The sequence below is a fragment of the Bombus flavifrons genome, chromosome 11 (assembly GCF_040668555.2).
Source record: "Bombus flavifrons isolate JBK064 chromosome 11, iyBomFlav1_principal, whole genome shotgun sequence".
In the NCBI taxonomy this organism is placed as follows: domain Eukaryota; kingdom Metazoa; phylum Arthropoda; class Insecta; order Hymenoptera; family Apidae; genus Bombus; species Bombus flavifrons.
Window position 1 is genome coordinate 4,842,783 of NC_138452.1, and position 17,953 is coordinate 4,860,735.

At 38.5% G+C, this 17,953-nt stretch overlaps 1 protein-coding gene across 7 annotated transcripts in view; it reads left to right on the forward strand.

Moving 5' to 3' along the window:
• Tet (tet methylcytosine dioxygenase-like) overlaps nt 1–17,953 on the forward strand; it is a 144,160-nt gene that overhangs the window by 86,591 nt on the left and 39,616 nt on the right. Inside the window, exon 1 of one of the 7 annotated variants that reach the window (XM_069124074.1) lies at nt 6,743–7,287. The exons of the other annotated variants lie outside the window; for them this stretch is intronic. The gene's annotated coding sequence lies outside the window, so the exon portion shown is untranslated. Of the gene's footprint in view, nt 1–6,742; nt 7,288–17,953 lie in introns of those variants that run through there. 7 annotated transcript variants of the gene reach the window in all.

The window sequence follows — 17,953 nt, forward strand, 5'->3', positions numbered from 1 at the left end:
ATATTACCTGATCGAGTATCACTGTTTTACGGGCCATTCGTCACGTTTTTATTCTCTTTTTATGGATACAAATGTTTATTTTATCGCGAAATCGGATTTTTCTTATTAACCGAATAACAGCGAATGGATCCTCTTCGAAGTTCACCGATAACTTTCTCTTCGTAAATTATTCGCGGGTAGTTACGTTTTATTTTCTTGCAACGTTTTCTCGAAAACGAAGTAGCATCACACGAAATGCATAATGGCAAGAAAGGAACACCGAATGATGTACACTGAAAAGAAACTGTGTATTATATCTTAATATCCTCTCTTAAGTTGAAGTAATTTAGAGATTTAAGTCAAAACATATCACTCCGGTCAAATTAGCCTGAAAAAAGATCAAATCCGACATTAAATGGTATTTGAAATCTTTTTGCACGAACTTATAGAAACCATGTTCAGGAACACATCCTATATATTTGCCATTCGAAATTTCTTGCACGGAATTTGTAAACAATTTCCAAAGTTGTCGATGATAGTTTTTTTCATATGATAACAAAACCAATAATCTGATTATAAAAAATTTAGAATAAAAGTTGTAGATATTAAAAATATCTATTTAAAGATAACACGTCACACGATAAAATTAGTTAATTCGTTGAATTAAAATTAGACCACAACATTTTGACTGCCTATATAAGCATTAATTCTACTGCATCCTTCGAGTCATTTTCAATCCACTTGTGTTTCTCAACAAATTTCCTAGATTCAAAGACAAAATACGAGGATCCCTGTTAATCTGTGTAATTTTCTATTCACATTTTATACACAAACTTTTCAAAACGTTAATGACTTTTTCGTTTATTGAAACTAAAGTCAGATTGAAACACAAAAATTCGTGGATCGAAACAAATACTATCGCAATCTCTTTAACCAACCAAAAAAGAAAAAAAACCAATCGCGCCATAAAATAGACTGCAAATTATCCAACCACAGTAGATTGCGCTATACAAACAAACTCTGGCTAAAAAATACAAGAAAAAGTATTCCAACGATCTCGAGAGGATAATTGAATGTTCGTCCGAGAGGAGGTTGATAATTAACGCTCAATCTTCCTGGGGCTGTCCATCGAATCGTTACTCGTAATGGCTCACGATTAATCGATCGCTTGGGGCCCACGCGACTCGACGACGAAAATTAAACGAAAAATCGATTGCCCTTCGTAAACGCGGCTCGATTAGATAGGTTTCTCGAGCAAGTTTCGGGGTATCGAAGTCGTTTCGTGGCTTGGTTGCCGCGTGAAACGTGAAGGAACGCACGTGTGTCGCCGATAACCGATCACAATCGAGAAAGATCATGTAATTTCAAGTTATACGATCACGATGAATCATACCAAACGTGCTATGGACGTTCCACTTTGGTTGGATCGCTGACAAGAGGGAACGGTTGCACTTGTAAAACTCTCGTTTTGCCGGGGTCACATGTGTAAATAATATGATAGGATGGAGAATACCAGAAAAAGAAAATTTCAAATGTCGTATTCCAAAGATTTTTGTATATTAAATTAGAGAGTTAGCAGAACAGCAAAAGTGAAAGGAACAAAGTAACGATAATGTTTCAAATGGATAATGTGGAGTTTATTGGAACGGTGATAGTATATATATATAGGCACTGTCATGTCAATTGTAAGAAATCCACCTTTTCTTTATTGACGATTTAAAACTTTGATGGAATGTACTTACTTATACATAAATACTGTATAGTGGATCTTTATTTTCCAATGAAGCGCTTTTTACCAGGTTCTATATATATCTCATTTTTGTACTATCAAATTTTTGCAATATTATTGTTTATATGCAATATCAAACGTAAAATAATTGAAAATAAAATACCTCTAGAACACCTTTCGGCGACCTTATTTCAGAAATCACAGAGATCACGATCTTTTTATTATTAAAAGCGATTAATGTCTGTGGTGTGAGGTCATTCCAGGATGATCTTAAACAATCGGTAAATTCTTGATGACTGAAAACTTTCGAAACAGTGCAGAATATTTGAAACATGACTGTAATCGCGACTTAGTACCTTGCAACGCACTGATTCATACTTCTGATCTCATAGTTCAACCGTTTATTTCACGTTTTATACTACAGCTGATGTAACCGAGGAACATCGCCAAATTCCGTCATCAGTTCAAAAAAGATCGTATTGCAAAGATCGATAACTAGCAATAAAATTAATCTCTTTTTCAATATCTGCTAAAACCACACATTTGAAAAAGATAACAATTCGAGAACACCTTTCGCCCGATGTTTCCACAATCTCGTCGAACACTCCACATTGGCAGAGTCCCAAGAGCAACAAGCAACATTCACCCCCGAATGCACAATCAAAAACACCAGTATTTTCATTTCATCCCCTCATCCGCAGCCCCGTTATCGCTGTTGCTTCATGCATCCCTCTGCATCGTCAAGTAGCCATCCTCTCCATATCATTGAGATGTTAACGCGTCTCATGGGTGTTCCACGATCATTTACAGAAATTAATCTTACATGGGACGAAGAAAACGATAGAAATTTAACACGGATATTGAAGGTTCTGATTGTTATATTATATGTAATATTAATGAATATTAATAAAAATTTGTACTGTGTAAGTAGTGAAATATGTAAATTACAGATATGGAGAATCTATTATTATTTCTCAAATAAAACGTTTAAACAATAAAATTTTTCGTTAGAATTTAGCAAGTTTCACAGGTGTTGCCATATTCGTATGGGATGACTGTTATATAATCTAAGTATGATAAAAAGAAGTAGGTTCTAAATAAGACTGAAAGACTAATAGATAAGTAAGAAGAAAAGGGAAAAAACAGCTTTACTATTCTAAAATTGAACTAGAATTCGTAAGAAGGTAGGCTGTTAAGGAACGTGTTAAAATTTAGTCGAGAAGTATACTTAAGCACGAAACGCAGTGTCGAGGACACCGACAGTCGAAGGATGAGTTTCGAAAGCCAGACCGCGATTACGTCGAGTGGCAGAAGCGATTTGGCAAATGCGGAAGCACGGAGCCACAGAAGGGCGTCTCGGTTTCCTTGAAAGGAGCGCGCCGTGGACAGGGAAGCTTCCGGAGAGGTCAGAAGGGCGTTATTCAGAGGCGGCAACGCGGCCAGCAACAAGTTGCAGCGACGTTAATAAACGAACCCTCCAGCCAGCGTTTCAAATATCCGTATCTATCGTGAGCCACGCTTTTCGAATTCGAATTCGAACTGCGATTGGTTGCCTCGTTCTACTCCATCGTAGCTTTAACCTTCTACCTCATTTCGAACTTACTAGCCTGATAACGTAAATTATTATATAATCAGGAAAAAGATAATTCCTCGTGCAAAAAGATAATCAATAGTTCAAAGCAACGTTTGTTCATTCGAAGTTTGGAAAGTTTCAGAGAAAATCGATTAATTCTATCAACAATTATAGAACAGCTTGTAAGTTAACGTGATGTTGTTTAAATCTTTTTTCTCGTTTTGAGAAAATATGCAAGGAAACGTTGTTGAAGAGACCAATAGAGCGTCGGGAAATCGCAACGCGAATCGATGAGGCGTGGAAGGGGAACGCAGGAAAGTTACACAGCTAATTGAGTGTTATGGCACACGATCGCTGATGCAAGCGAGTCGCCTTGACGAGCTGGAACAATTAAAATATCGATGTCGTGAAAGGGAGAGGTCTCTCGCCCTGGTCGCTTTTTATTTGCTCACGCCGCGCCACGGCGGACAGCGGCCTGATTCACCGGTTAACCGGTCGCGGTATACACGAGCTTTGGTCCAACTTTTATTCCTCTTCTTTTTTCAACGTGTAGCCATACGTGTATGCAGTGTCGAGAATATTGAATTTTAATTAGAAGAAATCTATAGAAATCGTTTCTAATCTTTTGAATTCTATAAGTAAAGAATTTGTTATGTAAAATGTCTCTGTTAATCAGACAAGGCAAGTTAACTCGGCATTAGTTTACTAATCTCTTTCTTTATTTATAAATACTTTTTACATATTACAAATTATATGTATCGCGTGAGAATTGAAACCGATATTGGTTCATCTTTGTTAATTTTAAGATTTAACAGGCGTAAAAAAGCTTTTTTAACATAAAATAGCCTAGCGTGCTTTTAAAGGAAATAGGAGTTTCTAGTTGTTAACAGAGTTAACAGATTCACTAATTACGAACGGAGTAAAAAATATATCCGTTCTAGAACTGATGGGGAAAAGAAAAATAGACGAACCCAAAGTACAGAAGATGAAATAAAAAGCGAAATTTAAAAAATCTGGAAAAAGTAAAGTTGAAAAGCTCGGACGAGACAAAAGGTGTCTAAAGGCTGGGATCAAAAAATTGTATGCTTTCGTAGTGATACGAGCAATCGACCGTAACCATCGAAAAGAATTCGAATCGAAAGTGGTGGCTTTTGTCGCGAGGATTGCTATGGCTACCTGCTGGTGGTCGTCGTGGCGTCTGCAACGACGATGCCAACGACAGAGATGGAAAACCCGTAGCAATGACGAAGGCAGAGAGAATCCTAAGTGGTGGTGACTGCACAGGTGGGGGAACGAAAGGGGTTGGAGGTTCAAGGGGGCTACCTGACTCTACCACGGATATGTATCGGAAGAAACAAAAAGTGGGAGGCGGGGGTGGAACAGTAGCGATAGCTAGCGATGGAATTAATTCCATTGGCAGTTAAACATATTTTTCTTTATGAAAAGAAGTTGAAATTAGATTAAGGAACTTGTAAGTAGTTACAACTTGAGTGAAAAAAATATAAAAATGTTTGGTGCATTAACTAGATACTCGATCTTTAATAATCTCATACACTGTATAGTTAGATATTAATTAAGATGATTTGTACGCTGTATATTTTAAATATTAATATTACAAGCCTGTCGAGTAATGTAATAACACTTGAAGTCGACCTACGATTTCCATGTTATCTTTCAGTTTTACCGAGTTTTAAGATAGGTGACATGCCTAAGGGGGGGAAGGTTCTTTTTCTTATCTATTCCTCGGTATTCGACATCATTTTTCTGAGTCCCCCAGCTCTTTCAAATTTCTCGAATGCTTTCCTCAAGCATATAGTACGCTATTCTGATACTGTATATATATTATTAAACCTTGATTTAATTAGCCACTCTTCAAAGCGATAAGGACTATTACAATGATTTTCCTACAGGCCACGCAGTATGGGGTAATTATTCCAATGTTTCAACAGAAAAAAGTGTGAGATCTATATATAAAAACGAGAATAGGATATCATGGAGAGAAGTACTGCATAGTACTTCCTGTACTTTAATGGAAAAGCGAGGGGCTTCCACGGTAGCGTATCGATACAGTTTGCGAGGGTATCGTTTCCATCGCTAGAGTTCTCCACGTTGGTGTACGATTGGTAGGACTCCGTATGGGGACCAAGTAGGGGAGACAGAAGCAACGAAAGAGGCGGGGGGCAGAGAAAAGTGGGAGGAAGAGAGAGAAACGTATAGAAACGCGTAGGAGAATCAACTCGGGTTAGGGAGAAGGGAATACAGGAGGAGAAACGAAACGAAGACAAAACGAGACGAAAACGAAGGAAAACAGTGATGAAGGGGGCGATGTTGGGGGGGCTTAGGAGGGAAGAAAAGAGGAATGGAAATACGAAGAGAGAAAGAGGGAGGAAGCGCGAAAGCGGAGCGACACGGAAAGGCACGAACGGTTCCGAGCGACGAGTGACGAGTTGGAACACTGAAACGGCGCGGAGGCGCGCACTTGACGCGCTACTAGCTTGACTTCGAACGACAGTATGAGCCAATACACGTTACTTCAATACATCGATCTCTATCTCTTGTTTACCGTTTATTTTTTCCAGAAAAAATATCACAACAGGGAAATGATATCGAAAGCGAAACGAATACGAGGAATAGGTAAAACGAAAGGATCTCCAAAAACTAAAATAGCTCTGTAGATCGATCGATGGATCAAGTGAGAAACAGAAGAAGCAACGTATGGCGAAAAAGAGCGGCAGTTTTAAAAGCAGTAGAAGCTAAACGAGTTCCCAAGAGACAGGATCGCGTCGCACCCTCGAAAACTACGGGGAGATCAGGCTGTCACCGTGACGCTCTCTTGCTTGCTTGTTACCTTCCTTCATCCTCGTGGTTCCGGGGTGTGGCGTGTGCAAACGGGCCGCGTATCACGCTCGTGATAACTGCCACCCAACGTTGTACGTGCTTTTAATAGCCAGCGACAGGCTGTTACCAATGTTATGACACCGCGGGACCAGTGTCGAGTTCACGTAGCCGGTGTCGCCGGCCGCCGGAATTCGTGATAGCGCGTCCGCGATAAGAGCGAAAAGGATAACCTCTCCCGTTGAAGGAGAGAAAAAGAACACCGTAAAAGGAGAAGGAAAGCGACACGAGAACAAGAAAGAGACAACCGGCCAAAGGGGGAATAAAGGGGGGAACAGGGAGAGTATACTACTTTATATGTATAAACGTCTACACAGACTGCGCATACACGTACTTACGAAGCACACAGAGCAGTGCACTGTTGGTGGGGGTTGAGTGGGGGGTGCGAGGGAGGCGAGGGAGAAGAAGCCAGAGACCGCGGTGAAGAGAAGAGGAGGGGAGAGCATCAGAGGGGGAAGGGAGGCGCGAGTGAGAAGGAACGAGGGACAGCAGGGAGGGAGAATAGGCGAGGAGGGCTGCAGAGGGCGGAGAAGCGTCCCACGGGAGTTTTTCGGCGGATCGCTGCGCGTCTAGTGTGATCTCTCGCGAGTAGTGGACTCGATCGATCTTATTGACGGTAGTGAGCAAGCGGAGCGGAGCAGTCAGTGCACGGTGAGAGCTCCGTTCGGAGGATCGCACACGAGACTCTCTCTATCTTTCTTTTCCTCTCTCCCACTCTGCTGCTGTCTCCTTCCCTATCGGCTCTTTCTCTGTGTGTCGTGCATGTTGCACGGTGTGTTCACGGTTGTTGCACGAGCGAGAAGCATTCGCCGGGAAGCCGAGCCGCGCGATTACACGCGATAAATACGCCTCCGCTAGAGACTCGCGCAGTGATTCTTCGAGATTGAAATTCCGGTGTCGCGACGCGTGTTGCTTCTTTTTTCTTCTTTTCGTGTACAAAAAAAAAAACAATCCTTTTCTTCGAGTGATTCAGTGTTGGCTCACTGTGTTGTCTCTTTATTGTGCGTGAAGAGAATCAGAGCGACGACGTGATAGGAAAAGAGAAGAGAATTCGAAGTGGAATTTATGGTAAAGAACGCAGTTGCAGACGTGGTCCACAGGAAGACGCAGAGTGAGTTTCCCGCTCTTTATATTGGAGGAACCGTGTGTCCAGTCGATTCTCAAGTCCCGCGAAGATCGTTGCAAACTTCGCGAACCGGTATACTCGCGAACGTACTACGTATTTTGTATGGTTTCAATTGAAGTCCTTGGACCCTCAAGGCAACCTAGAGAGATTGCAGACAAGCGATAAACCTTTATGGACGCATGCATAGTGCACGATGCTTTTTCTTGAGCATATTATACCAACGCTTCGCTACATTGTGATCGATCGAAAGCAAAACTAATTCCCTTCAATTTTTTAATTTAATTAATTGAACGACTTCACGGCTTAGCCTTAGAAAGTGTACTACTTTACGTATTAAATCGTATTATATAGAGTGTGCTATTATTAAATTTTATCAGCTACGAAAGGCTAAAAATACGTATTTTTAATGTCGAAGGACTTAAAGAATAATTATTCTTTAAGTTAACCGTTCTGAATTCTTCGTAATTTTATTACGCCGTGAATGGTTTCAACGTCTTTTATCTTTTCCATCTTTTCTGTCGTTCTTTTCTATCGCTTCCATCGAAGGAAACCTCATGCGCGCGCTTTCAACTACCACAGACATTGAACGCTGCGAAGGTAAAATATTAAAAATACCGAATCTTCCTCATTCTATTGACAGTTTGTTTTTAGAGCACGATTAAAACCAACTGTCACAGTTTAAACGAGTTTTCGTCAGCCAATCTTCGAGTTTAATCGTCTCTGACGCACACTATCGTGAGCCCGCGAAAAAAGCAGCATACAACAAACCTAAGCGATCCATCAGCGTATACGATGCTCCGAACATCCCGTTGGTCCTCCGTGAAACGCATGTTCCTATATGTTACGAAGACAGTAAAATTATACAGGGTGCTCCAATATTTTTTCCAACTACAATTCTTTAGTGTGTTTTATCTGATCGTTTTAGTTTCGAAAATTATCAGATCTAGAACCATTACACTTTTATGTATGAAAAATATTGAAATAAAAAGTATATTGAACCTGAATTAGAACGCATGATGAAAATGAGACTAAGGATTTTCTTAATAGTTCGTTCAAATGAAATCATTGAAAGGAAAAATATATCAAGCGAAAATTAAAACGGACAATGGATATAATAATACAGAATAATACACATCAAAGAATTCTTTGTCGACTCATTAAGCTGATGCAAAATCGAAGTGAATTTCATATAATAAAATAAGTCTCTTATTACTATCAGCCGTATATCTATTGCCAGGAACAGTGAACACATTGTAATGGAGTATTAATAGCTAGTGATTATGTTGAACGAAAATATATTCTCGTCTTCTACCATTGTAACCGTAATTTTTATTCTAACTGTTAACAAAGTTTCGATCTATTTATATAACATTCCTTTTTTTATTTGTTCTTGTGGAACATATTAACATAGTTTGATCAGAGAAGAACACCTCTTGCAAACAACCGCCAAGTGGTGGACGTTCGTTCGGTGGAGATTCGTTCAACTCTTTTCTCTCGTTTCTTCCTTCTCTTTCCCCGTTTTTTCTCTCAAGGACCAACGCGAAGCACGAAAAAGCGAGTCCACAAAGCACGCGTGTGTTACTGTTACGCAATCATTCGTCTATCATGTACTGGTGGAATTCAGGTCAGGCGTTGTGTGTCCTATGCGCTAGCTATTCGTCGGAGACATCGAGCTTCGAGGCATCGATTCTTCCTTCGTGACTTTGGAACCGATCACGTGGAATCCGATGGAAAAAAAGGGCAACGAGATTAGAAACTAATCCTGTTAGCTGTAAAATAAATAACGATACCTATCAGCCAGTGCTCATGAACAATCATCAAAGCATAAGATAGTCATCTCGAGATGCAAGGATCATTTATTCATCGCGTAATAAATTCAAGACAACGTAACGGAAGGCTAGAGGCGATTTTTTTTATATGAATAACTTTAGAAGATAGAGACTTGTGATCGGTTATGAAAGACGTGGAAATTATTCTTCAAGATTTTGTTTCTAAGTTTTTGTGAATTTGGTAGCTGAATCTTCTGGGTTAGGTTAGAGAAAAATTAAGGAAAATCTATCTTCCTCTGTTTTAATTTGTGATTCACATTTGTGAAACACTCGGAAATTGACTGTTATTTTATCAGGAAATTATGATCAGAAAAAGACAGGAATTGATTCTTAGGGTTTTTTGAATTTTCCATGAATTTAGATTAGGTTCAAGAGAAATTAAATTTAAACCTAACCCCAATCTTGATCCTTTGTACTTTACAACCATCGTTATAGCACATACACATTGATAATTTAGTTCTGTCTTTAACGATAGAGCAATGGATAAGAAAAGAAGACTATTGTATAAATAAATGTTCAGACATTTATAGGTCTTCCCTTCTCAAAACGAAACTTTTGATTTTAAAAAAAGAGCTGCAGAAACTGCAAATTGGACATATCGTAAAACTCGTTAGAGTGCAAATGGTCAGCATACCATATAGGTGATTGTTTTACGCGAGTGGAATTTGCAATCGGTCGTGAATAAATGCTGAAATCAATTCGAGGAGACCGTTTGTCACAAAGAGAACATTCCAATCACCAATTCCTTTTACAATGAGACTATCAGGTTAGTCAAAAAAAAAAACCACAAAAATTATCAATTTTACAATAATATATTTTTTGACATTTGTATGACCTTTTGTAAGAAGATTAAAAACTTGACCCTCGTTTTGCATTATATATTTCGTCATATATCTTTCACTTTAACTATTTTGATTTCTACAACGTCTACGAGTCTCTACTTCGTATTCTAATCGTCAATAGTTCCAATGTAAATATAATACATCACCGATTACCATATCGACCAATTTTCTTCCTTCTCAATCAATCGACCATATTGCAAAAAGGAAGCACTTGGATTTCGTACGAGTTTAGTCACCGAATCGTTTGGTTTAGAGATGGACGGAAGACAAGCCGTCGAGGTCGGAAGCGGTCATTGGCCACGCGTTTCGCCACGTGGGTTGACAGATTTTCATTCAACCTCCTCTTTCCTAGAAATAACCGGTTCGAATGAATGAAGCCGAGAATTCCACGGCCGAATCATGAACCGTGGTCGTCTTTTGGGCGAGACACGAGCCTAAGAAGAGAGATTCTTCCGAACGATGGTCACGTTTACTGGAAAACATGGCACGCGACCATTCTCGAGTACAACTACATTATACAAAAATTCTTAAGTTGAGTATATGACGTTTTTGTCATATAAAAAAGTTCTGAAATTCTCAAGCATAGAATTCTTAAGTACGTGATAAGATGCAACTAGTAGTTGATCTTTTATCGACCAGAATGATGGTTGCTAAACGTATCGAGATGTTTCGTTATGTATACGCAGTTGGAGAACATAAAGCATTAAATGGTTAAGAAAGACGCGGGAACGGGTATCTCTGTGAATGGGAGTGAGTTATCAGGCTGTCAGAGTGATTGATGATAAGAGCTTATTACGGACATTTATCGCGATTCTGATAAGGGGAAGAAACGAGCGTAGCTCGTTAAACGTCGCTTACGGTACCCTTCGTTATTTGTCGCGATAACGATTGCCTATCCTTGATGGTGCACGCAAATGTGATTTAATTGATGGCCCTTGAAATCGATGTGGAATCGTCCTATATTTACTGACGACCTTTTTTTTGTAACAGGATCCAGTTTTGCGTCTTGGAGAAAATAGAAAATTTTTAATGGACACAGTGTAAAACTTAAAGTGGATTTCTTATCATGTTCGTTTTATTTTTAAGGCAAGGATTTGACTGTAACTTTGATATAATTATAAGACTGTTTGACTGTTATAATAGGTAGGTTTACATTCTTTCAGACAATTATAGCGATAGGTCCGAGGAATTTTTATTTGAAACCACTTGATCAGTATGAATTTCTAATTTAAGTTTAACTTCTAATTCGACTTGAAATATCCTCTCAAATTTCTACGCTTGTTCTCATTAATCAAATCTTTCATTTCAACTCCTTTGAATTCAAATAGTTTATTAATCTGGACGAGGTTCAACAGTGCTATACTTTTTTAGCTATCTCCTCATCTCCGCATAATGCCACCTAACTTAGGATTCAGATTAATCATCCCAACCATTCATTAAACTTCCATTTATCTCGTTTTTCCTTCCCATAATACCGACTAGCACATAACATGGCGGTTCATTAAGAAGCGTAATCAAATGGAACAAGAACACGAATGAAAATCTCGTTAATGAGAACTCCTGCAAAGGATCAGAAAAATGTAATCGATGATGTATGTAGTAATGAGAACAGACGGTGGCTAATCAAAAGTAGGATTTATCAGTGGCAATAAACGGCCACGTGTTCGAGCACGTGGTGTGCCGTGCACGTTGTATAGCCCCCACGATTCGAGGGTAAATCGCGACCCTAACAACTGGCCTGATATAAGTAGACGGCTCGGTCCAGGTGGTCTTTACCCCTGGGCCATTTTCGAAAAGGTCGAACCAGCCACGCAGGATCTAAACCCTCGTCCGCTTCTCTGATCGATGATTGATGTTTTAAAAGAACCATCATCATCGCCGTCACTTCTCCATCCGTAAAACGCATCTATCGTTTTTCTTTAAATCTTTTCTTTCTTCTTTTTCCTCTTTTTCTTATTACATTCGGAAGAAATGGTTTTCGTTTCTTCGTGAAGAATCCGTGAAGCGTATTCAAGCCGGCCGAGTTTAAACAGCGAATAAAAGAAGAAAATAGTTGGTAGTTACGTTTGTGGCTTATGCGTGTACCTGGACGACTAAACTTCCGGCGGAATCGGTAATAAAAGAGGCGAGTATTGGTGGGAGTAATGATATAAAGCCACGTCGCTCGTATAACTCGCTCGTAAATTCTGTCCGTGGCCCGGATAGATACTGGGACAGGCACGTATGCACGATCCCGATGCTTCCGCGGGAATTACGATGACGTTTGAAACGAGTTTGTCTTTCAGACGGGGAATATCAGTTCGATATTGTCTTGAGGACGTTTCAAGGGTAGAAACACCATACAGTGCAAACTAATTTTCATCTTGTCAAACGCTATTTAAGAATTATTTCTTGGTTAGAAACTTTTTTATACAATTATACAAATTAATAGTTTGAGTTTTTGCAGATGCAAATGTAATATAACGTATTTTATATAGTGACATGTTAAAGAGAGAAGATTCTTAAATAAATTATAGCAATTTTATTGAATTGCGTAATTGAACTAATTTTATAAAGAAAATTTTACGAGTCACGAGTTATCAATGCTAATAGTATCTTTTACACAACACACAGTCACAAGTTTGACAATAAGATAAGAAATTTTATAAATTACAAACAAGATAATTATTCTGCACGACTTAAAATTGTAAGAAATATTTCTGCAGCAGAAACCAAACCTTTATTCTTCCTTTCTTCTTCCCTCACTCTCACTCTCTTTCTCTTTCCTCTCTTTCTACGATATAGGAAATTTATGAGATTAAATAATATTAATTGTGTTATGAATGCTACATTAAATAATTGTCCAAAGATAAATCCAAATATATACGAGATCAGATAAGAACGTTAAATAACCTGATCGAAATAGAACGTCCAAGTTTCGCTTTCTGAGTCATGATCGACCTACGTGTGCCGATTTTATCTAACATCTGATATAATGGTTTCGCTTTTACTCTTTGGAATACGTTGATTAGTATTGGAGCAATGAGGTAAATGTTACATGACCAGTTACAAACTGTATCCTATGATAGTAAAATTTATCTTCCAGGTTGATATTTTTCTGTACAATCGATGCGATACATAATCCTGACACTGTTGAAACAGTAACATTCATAAATCTGTAAATTACGTAGCAAGAATTCTGTCTTTCCTTATTTCAAAAACTTAGGATTGTAATTAGTCGGTATATCTACGATCGACAAGAAATTTCTAAACGTAGCAGAAGTAATAAATTTAACCTACATTCCTTAGATCATTGTAAGTCCGATTATGGCCTTGTATTCTTAAATAAATTTTTTATCTGCAAGGCAGGAACAAGATAGTTAACATTGCTATGCATGATTAAAATCGATCCATGAAAGTTGGAGGATCGCAAGTTTAAAATAGAAGCGATTAACTAATCATGATAATTCTTATCATGATAAGTATTAAAATTCGAATGAATGGCGACAGAGTGATTCGATGAAACGAGAACGATTTCGAAGAAATGGAAGAAACAAGGAAAACAGGCGCGAAGTCCATGATCCACGAAATTCATGGACTCTTGGATCATTGAATCTCGACCTCTCTTCTTAATGAATTTCCGTGCTCAGTTTCAGTCGTTAAGGCCAGGATGCGCTTTTACTTATGCCCGTCATTAAAAAGCCGCGCTACGTGGCGCAGATAAAGGGAGAACGTCGTTCGCCTTTTTTTTTTCTTCCCTCTTCTCCTTCCCTCTCCTTCTTTTCTTTTTTCTCTTCTCTCTTCTTTTTTTTTATTACCGGCTGTGGCCTGTTCCATGGCTCAGGGCAGATTTATTTCCGACGAGATAGTCGGAAAAATGAGCTCGCGGACAGAGAGATGCAAATGCGCTCCTGGTACCGCCTCGCTCCGTTAGAAAAATGAATCCTGGCCGGGGTTCTTTTCCTGTGGAAAAAGACTCGACGCGACTCTTTGAAGTGGCTCGCCAATCTACCTTCTTCTCGTTCGATCGACACCGATTGAAAATTGTCGGTCGAGTGTGTGGCCTGTCACCAGAAGATACTCTACAGTGACTCACGAAAGTATTTGAACAGCCACTATAGTAAATTTTTATGTATATATCGTGTACGTTATATAAAACATTTTGGAATTTCTAAACATTTTGGGAACTAAATAGAATACATTTACCTACTCCATATTATTCTTGATTATAAATGTAACACTTGTAACTATGATCCAATAGATGCGTGTATTACGTGTATTGTAATATGGGATAGTTATATGAAATTCCCTGAGTGGAATCCTGTTAAATATTTTCTGGAATTATTTGGTTGAATTCGTGGTGTGGAATTTCGTGATATGGAATCACTGATCGCAAAGGGAACGTTTAGAGATGAATATAACTAACCAATGGACTGGTGGTCTGTGCTGGTTTAATTAAATTTATGGAACGTAATATCCTATCAACTTTGTTGGAAATCTGAGCATGAAGTTTGTGCATTGTTAATAGTAGTTTCTAAATGCCATTTTCATCCGCGATATATCTTCACTGTAGAATACGGAATACTGTTCTTTGTGCAAGGAACGTAATATTGAAGAATCCAGATCAATCAATCAATTTTCTAAATTACAATTACATCAATTTTCAATCTCTTGATCCTTCGTGGGACAACTAGGTCGTTTATGTTCACCTAATTCTTTTACCGTTCTAGGTTTTCAAAACACTTGAAAAAATTCCTAGATACTTGTCGAAGTCTATACTATGTTACGCAATCAGTTTCCAAGTGACACGTTCAAAATATTTTGCAAAAGAAAAAACAAAAATTCGCATTAAAGTGGAATACGAATGAAATTTCGTCAAGTCGTGTACACAGTGTTAGCGGAATATTTCATTTCAAAGGAATATGAATTTAACCAATCTATTCTTCTCGAAAACGCCCCCGACAGCAGACCACACCGTTTTACTATAAATTAGTACTCCGACATCCAGCACCGGAATTTCCTCTTTTACAGTTAGGTCCGTGTAAAACACGCTTGTCTCTCTTTTAAACGCGAGATATTACAATCGGAAACTTTTAATTGGGCCGAGAATTTATAGCTAGCTACCGTACGAGTTTCCCATCGAGTCGTTTTCTCTCGAAACGAGACTGCCGATTATAATCACAGCAAATTACATTACGGTGGAAGATGGCCGTGTTCGACGCGTTTTTAACGACACGATCAATGACACGTGTACACACCAGGAGAACAATAAAATCGTGGCGGGATGTTGCGACTCGCGTGGATGTTCCTCCAGGTTTACGAGCGTAACCATCGTCGACATCGTTAGTGGCATCGCGAAACTCATTTTCCACGACGATCGATGAGCGCTCGGAGATCTTGCAAGCTTCTACAACTTTTCACAGATTCAGATGTGTACGCGTGTGTCTGTAAAATACGATGCCACGGTCCCGGCTGGCCATTATGCTCGTTCCTTTTTCTTTCAAGCCATGGTCGCGAATAATAAATAAGCCAGCCAAGAAACCAAGAGACCTGATAGTTCGATAAAAATGCAAAAGTCCAACGTCTGACGAGAGATACGAATATACCAGGATTCTCTGCATTTTGATATTTCAAACCGTAGAATGAAATGTCTCGTCAGCGAACGTTTCATTTAATAGAGCGGTGGAGAGGAGGAATGAGTTCACGCACGTTTTTGGTGTTCGCGAAATCATTCGGAATAATTAAGTGACCGACCTCAAGTCGAATCATTACGTGACTCATTCTACCGTGCATTAACGAGCATTCTGCTCGAGAATGGGAACATTTAGTATTGTTCTCGAACGGATAGGAAAGCCTTCTTTGGCGATTGACGGCAAAAAGATGGTATGCAAACTTGTAGAAACAAAGGAATTTGATAATTTTCATTTATGCAACTGTTTTTAAAATTATTGTGCATATTACAACATAGGGGGCGACAATAACATGTACAAGCGGATATAAGGTGATTCCTTACGAAAAAATAAGAAGAAAATATGGAATAAAAATGTTTCATACGAGGCTCCGTTCTCGAGAAAATCAATTTTCAAAATTTATCGATTATATCATGAATTTAGCTAATTATCGGCATGGTATGAGTAACGATCAACGGAGGATTATTCTACATGCAAAAATAAGTCAAAAACGTGGAATAAAATTCCCGTTTAAGGCCCCATTTTCAAGAAAATGGAGTTTGAACCTGTTTTGCTAAGAATTGACCTACTACGCTATTTAATAATAAATTTCCATATTTATTTTTCTCAGAAACAAAGCATCTTGTGGAAAGATTTTGCTCTACATTTTCGATTTATTTTCACACGTAAAACAACCTCCTGCCGATTATTTGTTCCCGTTCAGTCCGGCATTAGCCATGTTCAAGTATACTTGATAAATTTTCACGTTCGATTTTTTCGAAAGCACAGCGTTATATTAAATAATGTTCTTCTATATTTTCTTCTTATTTTCTCGTAAGGAATTAGCTTATGCCCGCTCGTACGTGTTATTCAACCGCACCCTATATAGTTAAGATATAGTCAAAATATATTATATATCCGTTAAGTTATAATAATTAAGTTATATATCCGTTAAGTAATAATTTTCTCATTTAGTAGCATTAGCTTCAGAGATGAATTCAAATGGAATTTTATTCTGTTTGTTATTTTATTACGTGCATCATGTAAATTCCGAATTCGATGAAATTTTAAATTCCACTCTAAGATAGCTCACGTATTTCGATTGAAAGCACCGTTCCAATGGAAGTTCGATCGTGCGGATCAAACCACGCCGAACGATATTCCATAAAACGGAGGTAGCGCGATACAGCTCCGTTTCCCGTGATATCGGTATCACTTTTCGTACCGTACGAAGAGTCTAGGCATTGAATTTTGACTTTCCATTATTCGCGTACGGAGCTAAGCTCCGATGCCCACTCGAAGATAAACGATTTATGAAACCTTGAAGGGGGTAACCTTGGGAAGTTGGAGGAGGTTATTGACTATGAACACTGAACACCACGACGGCCAACGCAAGGTTTTTCATAGCTGGTTTCCCTTCCCGAGAGGTCTTTTCGTCGTCGATTTCTTTAAACATCGAGTGTCTTCGATAATAGAGAAACTCAACGGAGCAGAGAACTTGGATGCTTGAACAATTTATTAAAGGATTTATAAAAGGAAATGAAGCTTTGTGATCGAGAAATACGTTTAACTTTAGGTTTCGGCGAAGGATTTTTTGACTCTTGGATTATATTATCCGTAAAATTATTTTATATAATCAAGTTAGCTAGATTTGACAGATATAATTTTTGGGAGAAATTTTGGATACCCGTTACAATCTAACGCTAAAATTTTGTTCAGATTTATAAATAATATACTATGCTAACGATACAATTCATACAGCTATCCAAGCATAAAATATTATAGTTTCGGTTCGATAATGTTAACCAAATCACCATGAAGCGAGTGTATTCACTCTACCCGTGTACACCAATTGCACGTTTCTACCAATGTACGCGCCAGCATAATCTCACGGGCGTACACGTTAAGAGATTAATCAAAAGGATTACATGCTTTATAATAAAAAAAGAAACAACTTATGATGCAAATAGATAGACGACATATTCTTTATAAAATACAGGTGTAGCTATTTTATTGGATTAAATGATTAAAATCCTTCCTGAAACGAAAACAATCTCAAAGCTCAATAAATAGAGACAACAAATATTTTAATCGAAAAATTTCTAGAGAAAATTGAGTTAATCGATATTGACTAAAGAATAGCTCGTAGACCGATTAACAGAAACCCGATCTCTCGTAACATAGTCGAACAGATTGTAATTGGCAGTCAGTCGGCCCTTGCAAGTCACGTTTCCGTTGGAGCAACGATATTCCAGGCGATCCATGAACGGAAGCGGCATCGTTCTCGCGGCACGTGTTACAGCTGGAATCCTCTGTCACTCTGGCTGAAGAG